The sequence below is a fragment of the Stenella coeruleoalba genome (genome assembly GCF_951394435.1).
Source record: "Stenella coeruleoalba genome assembly, chromosome: 2".
NCBI classification, from domain to species: domain Eukaryota; kingdom Metazoa; phylum Chordata; class Mammalia; order Artiodactyla; family Delphinidae; genus Stenella; species Stenella coeruleoalba.
In genome coordinates, this window is record NC_137147.1 from 39,303,650 (window position 1) to 39,316,404 (window position 12,755).

Sequence of the window (12,755 nt, forward strand, 5' to 3'; positions counted from 1 at the left end):
ATGCCAGGGCCGAATAGTTGACAAAAGGGATTAAAATTTCAAGGAAACTCTCTAGGCTATTGGGTTGCCCTAGGCCCACAGGCTTGCCCCAACAGTGAATAAGAATGTGGGTTGGAGAGTCAGGCTGCCTGAGTTTAGATCCCGGCACCACCACCTAATAGCCCCAGGGCCTCATGCCAGTTGGGCACTGGGTCAGATGTTAATAACAATGACCAAAAACAACACAGGCTTAAATAAGATAAAAGTTTGTTTTGCCTTCCTTTAAACAAACAAGTCTGGAGGGAGACAGTCTGAGGCTGGGACGGCAAGTCATTGTCATCAGGGACTTGGGCTCCTTCTGTCCTCCTGCCCTGCCACCTTTAGCTTGAGGTCTCCTTTCTCAAGATCACAAGTTAGTGTTGGAGCCTTAGCCATCAAATCTGTACTCTAGGCAGGAAGCAGGGGAAAAGAGCAAGAAAAAGCCCATGTAAGCAGCCCTTACCCTCTTTAAGAAGCCTTTTTGGAGGTCTAACCCAATGACCTCTGCTTCCATTTAATGGGCCAGAGCTGCCTGCAAAGGAGTCTGGAAAAGGTAGACTTGGAGCTGGCCATATTGCCTACCCAAGGCAGTCAGGGTTCTCTTCATAAGTACGAAGGGGCTTTAGATCCTGGTAACTAGCTGTCCCTGCCCCAGGGTAATAATATTGCCCACCTGCCCAAGTATGAGGGGGAGTGAATAAGATAATAATTGTAAAGCCGTCACCTCCCTTTGAAACCTTCCTCAGATAAAGTTGGTCATTTTTCACTTAGGGATCCAATAGCACATTCTTCACACCTAAATCCTAACACTGGCTGGTGTTTTTTGTAGTTTTACGTTGACTGTCTCCCCCACTGGGCATTAAGGTCAGGGGTGAGGCCTTAGTCACCTCTGTAACTGGAGTGCCAGCACACTGTAGATTCTCATAAATCTTTGTGAAATAAATAAAAGAATTTCCCTTCCTTCTTTCCTTGATGTAACTTCCTGAACTAGTTTTACTTTTAAATCCCAAAACCCTCCAAGCCCTAAGCCATCATCTTTGAAGTCACTTTCAGGCTTTGGTCTCCTCAGGCCTGAGACAGATGCAAAGAGCCATAACACTGGCCTCAGATATCTGCTTTGCCCCTTATCTGCTGTGTGACATTAGGAAAATTGCTTAGCCTCTCTGAACTTTAGTTTTCATTGAGAAGTAGGGATAACATTAGTGCCTTCATGTGTGAGAGACACACAGATTAAATAAAAGCATGTACCTGGCATAGACCAGCACCCAGTAGCCATAAGCATCTTTGGTCTTTCGATTTTTTTCTCTCCTATCTGACTAGAGCTAAACCAGGCGGTTTAAAAATAGCTAATACTTTATGAGCACTTACTGTCTGCTAGGTGCTACCTTGAGGTAGGTACCATGATATCACCCCATTCTACAGATGAGTATACTGAGGTTCAGGCAGTCACCCAGCTAGAGGACAGGGGCAGAGGCAGAGCAGTCTGGCCACAGAGCTTATGATTCTACCCATTACACCACACTGCTCTTCTTGTTGCATTTGGCAACATTTAGCCTCAGCGTGTCCCCCATCGACTCTTCCAATGTCCAATCATTGACAATTTTTCTGGGCACCCCAGAGTCCACATCAGTCTGGAGGTAGGCCAGGAGGATTCTGGGTTAGCTTACCCACAGGAATGATTTTCTCAGCTAAAATTTCCCATAGAACCCTGGTAGCTGTTCATACTCCTCAGAGAGCATTATGAAAAGTTGGTTCAGAGAACAGCTGTGACCTCAGACCAGTCATCATTATAAGTAACAGGCACCCCTACCTCATGAAAATCCAGCTTGCAAGAAATTGCAAGCTTATAAAAAATATCAGTGTAGGGCTTCCCTGGTGGCGCGGTGGTTGAGAGTCCGCCTGCCGATGCAGGGGACATGGGTTCGTGCCCCGATCCGGGAGGATCCCACATGCCATGGAGCGGCTGGGCCGGTGAGCCATGGCCGCTGGGCCTGCGTGTCCGGAGCCTGTGCTCCACAACGGGAGAGGCCACAACGGTGAGAGATCCGCGTACCGCAAAAAAAAAAAAAAAAAAAAAATCAGTGTATATGTGTGGGAGGGATGTATGCATTATGTAAAGACCATTCACTTTATATAGTATGGCCCTTTGGGCTTCCTTCATTTAGCAATCTTTCCTATGCAGTTACAATGATTTAATTTTTTGAAAATTCCATTTATGTGAAACTTTACAGGGACAGGGCTAATACCCAAGTGAGATACACCCACAGGATTCCAGTGATCTTGATATTACCAGGAAATTGTCGCAAACTTTGCCTTATCTGACCCCTTCCCTTGTATTTTTCTCTTCCAAATTTGCCTCTGAGGAGGTAGGTTTTGAATCCAATTATAAGAAGAACATCCCTGAAAATCATTCACTTATCACAATAGAAAGAAGTTAATTTTGGCTCCGTGGGGAGCTCCCATCAACCACTCCCATCTTTTCCCAGCACTGGAAAATTACAAAGTTTCTTTCCCTGGTGTTTTAAAACTTTCAGAGCCTCTGGGAATCAGCAGTTAAGGATGTGCCCATCAGCCAGTAACAATGAGGCAGGGGCAGAGCACTCACACATCACAGAACTCAGAGGCCAGTGAAGGAAGGGACAGGTCCAGAGCTGTCCTAGTGCTACCTCCAGTGAGGATTAACATGTGCCTTTGTGACCAGACTGCCAGGGATGGGGTGTGAAATCACTGACAAAAAAGCAAGGAGGAGGAGGGAGAGTGAGTGGGGATAAGCATCTGTAAAACCTTGGTGAGAAAAGTGAAGCGTATACTTTCATTCCATTTTCAGAAAGTTAAAACAATTCTTGAATACAAAACAGTTGCCAGGGACTAGCGGCTACTCAAACATCACCAGCCTGGACGGAAAAAGAATGAGGAACCCAAGCATTTTGTAACTTTTAGGAGTGGCTTTCTAGAGGAAACTGGAGTCAGCTGCAAGTTTACATTTCAGGAAAACCTGGCCTGGTGAAGCCTCTCCTGACTCATGCTTATGGGCTGGAGCTCATGTCCAGTTGCTCAAAAATGTTGACATTTCCTTGTAAAGCAACAAGATGTGGAGATGGGACTCAGGGCAGCTCAGAAGCCCCCTGCAAGTTCTTCTCCACAATCCTGCACCTACTTCTTTTAACAGGGTCTGACCGGGGTGAGGCCAGCAGGGGTTGTGCAAGTACAGGGTCAGCCCTGAGAGTGAGGGCCACCTTAAATCTTGCTACCTGGAGGCCCCATTTGCCTCACTTTCCTCCTGGCCCTGCCTTTCAGACTCCCCACTCAGCAACCCCCCAATTCTCAGTCACTTGGTTTGGGATGGGGTGTAGGTATCTTTTTAAATCTCCTCAACTTATTCTAATATGCAGCCAGGATGGAAAGACACTGCTTTAAGGGAACAAGGGTTGGTGGCAAATTGAAGGAATCCAACTGAAAGCCAAGCATCGACCTTGGCTTCATCCTTTCCGAGTATGTTAAATGGAGAAAAAAATTCTTATCAAATTCATTTTGGTTCAGTCTGTGCACCGTATAATAGGTCACAAAGGGTTCTGTATAGGATTTCCAGACAAGATACAAGACACCCAGTTAATTTGAATTTCAGATAAACAACAAATAATGTTTTAGACTTATCTGAAATTCAAATTCAGCGAGGCATCCTGTATTTTTGTTTGGTAAATCTGGTGGCCCATCAGCTCGGTGCTTTATGACCACCTAGAGGGGTGGGAGGGAGGGAGACGCAAGAGGGAGGAGATATGGGGATATATGTATATATATAGCTACTTCACTTTGTTATACAACAGAAACTAACACACCACTGTAAACCAATTATACTCCAATAAAGATGTTAAAAAATAATAATAAATAAATCTGGTGGCCCTCATTCTGCATGACATGCCAAAGTATTGATTGTGTATGGCAGCATTTCCTAGTTTGTATTATAGAACACAAGTTGCAGTGGATATAATGGGTATTATACCAAGAAAAAAATTTCCATAGTCAAATAAATCTGGTAAACACTAGGTGAAACCAAGTTAACCAGGTTTTTTGACTATAAAACTTCTCAGAGCCTTTAACATGTTGGGTTGGCCAAAAAGTTCGTTCGGGGTTTTGTTTGCATAAGGAAAAACCTGAACGAACTTTTTGGCCAACCCAATGCAAATGTACACTGACTCCTCAAGCTGGGAACTTGCAGAGTTCCCAGACTTACACAACTTACACAATATAGAACTATTGTTCCAGAAAACTTAATGTGGAAAACACTAAGTGAGAGGTGAGGTGCTACTGAAGGATTTTAGCAGGCAAGGGACAGTCAGGCTAGTGATTGAGATAGATAATTCCACTTTTAGAAGTGACTTGAGAGGGAACCCAGATAGAAAGCTATATTGGTCTGCTAGGGCTGCCATAACAAAATAACACAGACTTAAACAACAGAAATTAAACAACAGAAATTAATTTAAACTTTAAAAGAAATTAATTTAAACTAGATAGAAAGCTATATTGGTCTGCTAGGGCTGCCATAACAAAATAACACAGGCTTAAACAACAGAAATTAATTTTCTCATGGTTCTGGAGGCTAGAAGTTAGAGATCAAAGTGCCAGTAGGGTTGGTTTCTTCTGAAGCCTCTTTCCTTGGCTTGTAGGTAGCTGTCATCTCCCTCTGTCTTCATGGGGTCTTCCCTCTGTGCATGTCGTGTTCTCATCTCCTCTTCTTATAGGGACACCAGTCATATTGGATTAGGGATCACTGATATGACCTCATTTTACCTTAGTTGCCCCTTTGAGGGCCCTATCTCCAAATACAGTCACATTCTGCAGTACTGGGTGTTAAGCCTTCAAAGTATAAATTTGGGGGGAGGACACAATTCAGTCCATAACAGAGGCTTTTACAATACCCAACTGGAAGATGATTAGGTTGCAAATTAAGGTAGTGGCAGTGGGAATGCAGAGAAGGGATTGGATCCTAGAAATATCAAAGAGTCAGAACTGAAAGGGGAATTGATTAGATGTGGTGAATGAGCAAAAATAAAGCATAGTGTCTAAAGCGGGGTAGCACTTAAATATATTTGTTTCCATCTCTTCACTGTTCCCTGAGTTCAAAATAGAATCTATCATGTAACAAAAATCCATACGCATAATGCAGCATTGGATTGAATTTATTTCAGGGATAGAAGTATAAATAACACAGTTGTTAAATATTTCCCATTTATTTCCAAAAATGTTCACTAGTATTTGTATTGGGATGATTGACTAATCTCTGCATCATCTGTCTCCACCCTTGGTAAAAACACTGAGCATTATGGGAATGCCTGGCTTACCTGTGCCAGATTCACTTTGCTCCAGTGGGTGGAGTTCTAGTGGTTTCCAAATAGAACAAAAGCTTGGTGAGGAGCAACAGGTTGGATAGAACTGTCTCCCTTGGTGGGCCATGGTCCTCAGGCCCTTTAAGACACATTGAAGACCAGCCCACATCCTGCCTTCAACCTAAGAATTAGTCAGAAAAGCCAATAACTTCTGTGAATCAAAATTTGAGTTGAAGTTTGAAAGCCTGAAAAAAATCACTGGGTGGTGTAGACAGATGAAAAAGTGGCCAAAGGACATTTTCAGTGGGGCCTTAAGTTCTATAGAACAAGCTAATTCCACAAAAAAGAAACTCTTGGGATTTCTGGAGTCAGGGACTAAGGACCCACAGGTCAATGCCCTCTGAGCACCAGCCATTGGGCTTTCTTCCTGGCCTCATTTGGCCTGGGCACTGAGAACACCAACAAGGGGTGGGATAGGGAGGGTGGGAGGGAGGGAGACGCAAGAGGGAAGAGATATGGGAACATATGTATATGTATAACTGATTCACTTTGTTATAAAGCAGAAACTAACACACCATTGTAAAGCAATTATACTCCAATAAAGATGTAAAAAAAAAAAAAATCGGATGGCTATGGTATGAAGGGGGTGTCTTGCTAACACCCTGAAAATCTGCAAGAGCTACCACAAGCTAGGACCCATCTTTGCTGAGGTGTACAGAATTCTTGTTGATACAAGTATTCTTTAAGTTAAAAGCAATAAATTCCTTCTGGTTTAACTTAAAAAAAAATTAGTTGGGAGAACTTGGATTCTTTTTCTTTTTTCCTTTGTTTCCTGAGCTTTTTGGCCTCTACCAGTTAAATAAGGGTGCTGGCCAAAGTGCAACCACCGCCTATAATCTTTGTCTCTTTTGAGTCTTTAATCTTTCCATGGCTTCCTGCTCTCAGCCTACACTTGAAGTCTACCTCAGTCCAAAGATTTCCCTTGTCCAGTCATCTCAACGCATTACTATTCTGCCTTGTTATAGAGCTGGAGGTCTGCCCTGCACTCTTTATTCAAGTAATCACTACTTGAAAAGCAAGAAGCCCTTCCTCTGTGACTTTCCCATGGCTCCCAGCTCAAACCTTGATTACGGCAAATACTCAACTGGTTGTCCCGAATCCGATGCAGAGCCTCTACCATTACCTCCTCTACCCTCAGAAATTACTCGTAGGCTCTACTGTTGATGTATTTTCTCCTTATATTTAACCGAAATTAATCCCACAATAATTTGTCTTCTCATACTCCATTGGTAGTACATTGTTTGCAAAAATGGCCAAAATCATTCTCTTCCTTGTATCCATGCTCCTTTGCAATGTGGCTTACCATCTCCTCCCATTAAGAGACAGAATCCGTTTTCCCACCCTTTAAGTGTGGGCTGACCATGTGACCAGCTTTGACCAATAAATCACAGCAGAAGTGATGTTGTGCCCTTCCTAAGCCTAGCCCTTAAGAGGTTTGTGAGTTCCTATTCTCTCTCTTAGAACTCTGCTCAGCCACCAGCGAACAAGCTTGAGCAAGCCTGCTAGATAGTGAATGACCACATGGCCAAGTCAACCCTGTCAGCCCTGTTGGCGTTAGCTGACAACCAGTTACTTCCTCAGGTGCAGAGCTCCTTAGCTGACCTGTAGCTGACCGCGGATGCATGAAAGAATCAAGTAAAGACTGGAAGAATGTACAGCTGATCCACCCTAAATTGCTGATTTGCAGAATCATGAGTTAAGTAAACAGTTGCTGTTTTAATCCATTAAGTTTTGGGATGGTTTGTCCCATAGAAATAGTTAACCAACACACCATCCAAAATGTTCAGATGTTTGAAGAGTCTAAGGAGCTTCCAGTCAATCAACATGGCTCTACAAATTTACGCTTTGATACAATTTTGGTGCTTTAAACTCATAGTAGTAAGAGATGCAACAGAAAATAAAAACTGTAAAGCTGGCTCATGGATGAACATCTCTGCAACCAGAAATCTACATTGCTCCCAGAATGAAAGCAGGGAGAGGTCGCTGGGAGCTTGGTGTCTGCAGAGTAAAGGGAGTTAAAGAGTTCCACCTGAAGCAGGGAATAAAAGCCAGTTTACTGCTTGAAGCCAGGAGCTGGTGGGGGTAGATAATGCCCTCACTTTTGCCAGCTCATGAAAGGAGGCTTATACGTACTTGCTAAGTATTATCACTCAGGTATCTCCCCCCACCCCGCCTCCCCTACTGACTTTGCTAAAACCAATGGTCAGTTCTCAGTGCTCATTTTACTAAGCAGACTTTGGTAGGGGTGATCCCCTTAGACTGGTTTCACTCCTACTTCACTGGCCACTTTTCTGTTTCCTTTCTAAAGGTTTCCCTCTTCTTCCCAAACTCTTAATATTGGAGGATGTTTAGATTCAGTCCTTGGTCCTGTTCTCTGTCCATATTCACTCCTTTGTGATCTTATCAGGGCTCATGGCTTTAAATGTCATCCAAATTCTGACCCCTTCCAGTTTAACTCTCTAGCTCAGATCTCTCTCCAAACTCCAGGCGCAGGTATCTAACAGCCTACTTAATATCTCCATTTGGGTGTCTAACAGAAATCTCAAACTCAGATGAACTCCTGATTTTCCCTGCCCCAACATCTGCCCAACCCTCAATCTTCCCCATCTCAGGTGATAGTAACTCCATCCTTTGGTTCCTGAGGCCCCCAAACCTTGATACAACCATTTTCTCATCTCTCTAAACAAATGTACCAGGAAATAATTTTGGATTTACCTTCATCATTTAACTAGAATCTGATCATTTGGGATCATAGCTTTTGGTAAAGCCTGAGCCTGGGGGAATGAGAGGACTTGGACCCAGTCTCATGAATGGAAAATGAGTAAAGCTACCTGCTGGCTCAGTGCCCAGATCTCATGTGTCCAAATCTCTCCAAAAGACGGGGGCCCCATCTGTTCCAGGCCCAGGTGAGGCAACTGCAAAACTACTATTGGAAGGAGGTGGGAAAGAGAAAAAAAGTAAAACTCGCTTTAAATAAAATTTGGAAAGCTTGCAAACCAAAATTCTAAATCCCACCTCAAAAATCTAATGTTAATAGTCAGTCAACAAATTACTTACTCCAAATAAAATTATTTTATAGAATAGTCTGAAAAATATTTTTAAAATAAGCATGTTTTCGAGTATTCGAAGCAATAAAATGGACTGGCTTCTTTTTTTAAAGAGCAAGATGAGAAACACAAGTAGGCAGAAATGAAATAAGATTATGTGAACATGAAAATAAACAATTTGAAATCTTGGAACTGAAAATTATAATAATTTGAATTAAAAATTCAAAGATAGGATAAACACTAGACTGAACACAATTACATAGATAATTAATGGAAGTGGAAAACAGCACTGAGGAATCTACCCCTACATATCCAAAGACAGAGATAAAAAAAATACAAAAAAGGACAAGGAACATAGTTTGAATAGCTCCAACACGTGGTAAATAGGAGTTCTGAAGACGGCAATAAGGGAAGCAAGATTTGAAGAGATAGATAGTAGAGACTTTTCCATGACTGAAAATAGAGTAGAGTCCTCACACCAAAGGAGTGCTTTAAGATGGACAGCTAAAAAACGCATGCCTACCAGACAGATTGAAGTAAAGCTGCACAGCACTAGCATTAAACAGAAGAGCTCAGAAATTTCCAGAGAGGAAATATATATTATCTTGTCTAGAAAGAAGTGACAACTGCATTGACAGATTTCTTGTCAACAAGAACAGAGTCAAAAACCCCACTAAAAGAAACATTAAAGGATGGTATTCACGAAGAGAAGTCAGCCCAAGTCATGAAATATAAGAAATCAGGGTAAAATAGAAATTGACTACATTTATCAGTAAGTTTAATTAATTATTGACCATAAGGGCACACATATTAAGCTTTTCTTTGGGGGGGGGTATTTAAAAGGGGTAAAATTCAAGCTCTACACTGCAAAACTAAGATAGAAGGAAAGGAATACCATGCTCAGTCTATGAGGGCTATGCAATAGTAAAGAGAAGGATAGAAATTCTGAAAAACTTTAGCCTTTGTTAGAAGAGTTTAGGGTTAACTATGTATGTTTAAAAAATTAAAAGGAGGGCTTCCCTGGTGGTGCAGTGGTTGAGAGTCCGCCTGCCGATGCAGGGGACACGGGTTCGTGCCCCGGTCTGGGAAGATCCCACATGCCGCGGAGCGGCTGGGCCAGTGAGCCATGGCCGCTGAGCCTGCGCGTCCGGAGCCTGTGCTCCGCAACGGGAGAGGCCGCAACAGTGAGAAGCCCGCATACCGCAAAAAAAAAAAAAAAAAAAAAAAAAAAAAAAAAAAAAAATTAAAGGGAATCAACAAATAAATTTGTATTTATTAAAATAAAATTTTAATTTATTAAAATTTAAAAGTATATGGAAACCTTATTAGTAGAGTAGAAGATAGAAAAGGAGAAATTTACAAAGGTAAAAAAATTATGGTAAGGAGAAAACCCAAAATAACAGGGCAGAAGTTCAAATATATTGCAATAAAATATGTATCTACTAACATGGTTATCACAGTAGATTTTTAAAAAAAATCCAGCTATATGCCTCCTATAGGAGACATAATTAAAACAACACTAAAAGAGAAAGTGTGACCATAAAGGAATTAAAAAGGTGTACCATGTAATAATAATAAAAAGAAACCTGGCACATTAACATTATATCAGACTAAATAGAATTTAAGACAAAAACACTACATAATCATAGAAGGGACAAGCTACCAAAATGTAGCATTCGTGCACCTGCAGGTACCTAACAGCATATCTCTGAAAACTACAAAGCCTAAGTGAGAGAATTATAAGCAGAAATCAACAAGTCAACAATCATAGTATAGATTACTGAGACCAAGTAAGGTGAAAACTTCGAAAGAATTTTAAAAGTTTGAACAACAAATCTCCAAGACATGCAGGAAAAAGTCTTTATTCCCAACAGCATATATTTACATAATCTTACCTCCTATGAAAATCACAAAGGACGTCTCAACAAATGTAAAGGGATATGATAGAGGCCATGTTCTCTGACAATAGTGCAATTAAATTTGAAATCAACAATGAAAAGAAGTTTAAAACAATAATAACTATAACATATGTTTGGAAACTAGTAAAGCAATCTTCTAAATAACTCACGGGTTAAAGAGGAATTCACAATTGAAATGATAAAATATTTAAGAACTAAATGACAACAGAAGTACCTCACATCACAATGACAACAAAAGTACCTCGAGAGTTCATCCAAAAAAAAAGTGCTGTTTTGGATATTTTGGGAATAACTGGAAAAATGCGAATAAGGTCTATAGATTAGATAACACTACCGTATTAAATTTCTTGATTTTGCTAATTATACTGCGTTGTGAATGAACGTCTTTGTTCTTAAGAAATATGCACTAAAATATTTAGGGATTCAGGCATATGAAACATTCTCAAATGCATCAGATGATGACGATAATGATGATGGTGGTGGTGATATCCAGAGAGAAATAACAAAATGTTATCTCAGAAATGGTGAATCTGGGTGAAGCGCATACAGGAGTTTTTTTTTTTTAACACTATTTTTGTAATTTTTTTTAAGCTTGGAAATTATTTCAGTTAAACAAAGAAAAAAACCTGTAAGATGCAGTTAACGCTAAAGGAGACTTTATCTTTAAATCTAAATAGCTGTGTCTTTTAAGAGGGATAGTGATTTGCCAGACATGGTTTCCCTTCTGAGGGTTCTCTGTTTCACTGATTGGATAAAACAAAAAACCTGTTGTGTGAGAAAACTGCGTGTTCTGCACATGAGCAAAGTAGACCACGATGCCTGTTGTATATGAAACAGCATCTCAGGGTTGGCGGCACCATTCGTCAGGAATTGCCTTGGGGATAAACATAGACTAGTGACTAAACAGTGATGTCACACAATTGTTTTAAATATATAAGCCAGAAAGGCAACTTGTGCCACGTTCCAACTAGGTCATCAGATTTATTTAAGAAGTTTTGACCCTAGGATTTCTCTCAGCCTTTTATAATACTTTGTGTTCCTCTTTCCACATAATTCAAAACAGTGGAACCCAATCTCCTTTTAAATGTTTCCTGAGAAATCTGCCTCTTAACTTCAGAAGAGCGCTGAAGTGTCAACACTGCTGAGAGATTGTTTCCAGATGCTCAGCATTCGTAGAGAGGTCTTCTGATGGAGGATAAGAGCAGGAATATGTGAAACACGTTGGGGCTCCCGAGGAGTAAGCGTGAGCGTGGACAGAGGAGGAAGAAGAAGAGGGAAGAGAAGGTCAACGCGTGGTTTTGAGAGGAGGCTTAAGGATGGTTTGGGAAAGTCTACCAGCCCCTACATGTTCACAAGGTCTCTCTGTCGCCAGATAAAACTTTTTGGTGAACAAGGAGAAAGTTCTAGACTGAGGGCCTCGGGTACTCCCATGGTAGAGAGTACTTGGCAGAGATGAAAGAGGAGAATGCATGTTCTAGATGCGTGGTGTCACTGTTTACTCAGTCAGTAGTTATGGTGGATCTGACAGAGTAGGCCATCTGGATGGTTTGGGCACATTACTCGTTTTGCAGCAGATTCACTTTGGGGGCATTGTTTGGGGCACTGCTCTCTCTGGTCCATCGGACTCATGGTCTTGGCTCTGCTTTATCTGACAAAGTCATAGCGACCTTTGGGTCAACGGCACTCACAGCATCTCGACAGCCAGAAGGAGACTAGCAAATGCTGCCACCTCTAACAGCACAGTTTAGGTTTTCTACGAATTCTCTATGTTCCTTTTATGTCAGACTCTGTCTGTTTTAATTAAAACTACTTCAGAAGGCAGAACATGGGACCAGTTCCAGAAGTGCACATTTCATGACTGGCGAGTGTCGAGGGTCAGGAGCAACTTGCAGATTTCTAAGCTGTGCCTAAGTATCATCGTGTCTTGGAAGATGACCATGCTATGGGGGTTTCAGCCCTGGTTCCGATTTCACCTGACCACACCCCTATAGCAGCCGTTCACTACAGAAAACCTTTCCAGACTGGATGGGCTAAGCTGAGAATTCCTAATCTCCCAGACATAAAGTGTGAGGACCTTGTCTAATCACTGCTCCCTGACAATTATTATCTTTGAAGAAAAAAAGAAGAAAAATATGACTGGATGAAAATAAATATCTCATAGGAACAATCAGTGAGCTTTCTGGTGGAATTTTTCAGGGCCATAGAAAGTTAGTGCTAGAAGATGGCAGTGTTCAACATTTATAAAGATGTTCCAAATGCTAAAAAATAAGAATAATAATAATAGAGCCTGCCTCTACCCCTCCCCCCACCAAAGGGTTTCACTGAACACCAGTTGAAAACCTCCAGCTTAAGAAAATGAGGCCCAGGGCTTCCCTGGAGGCGCAATA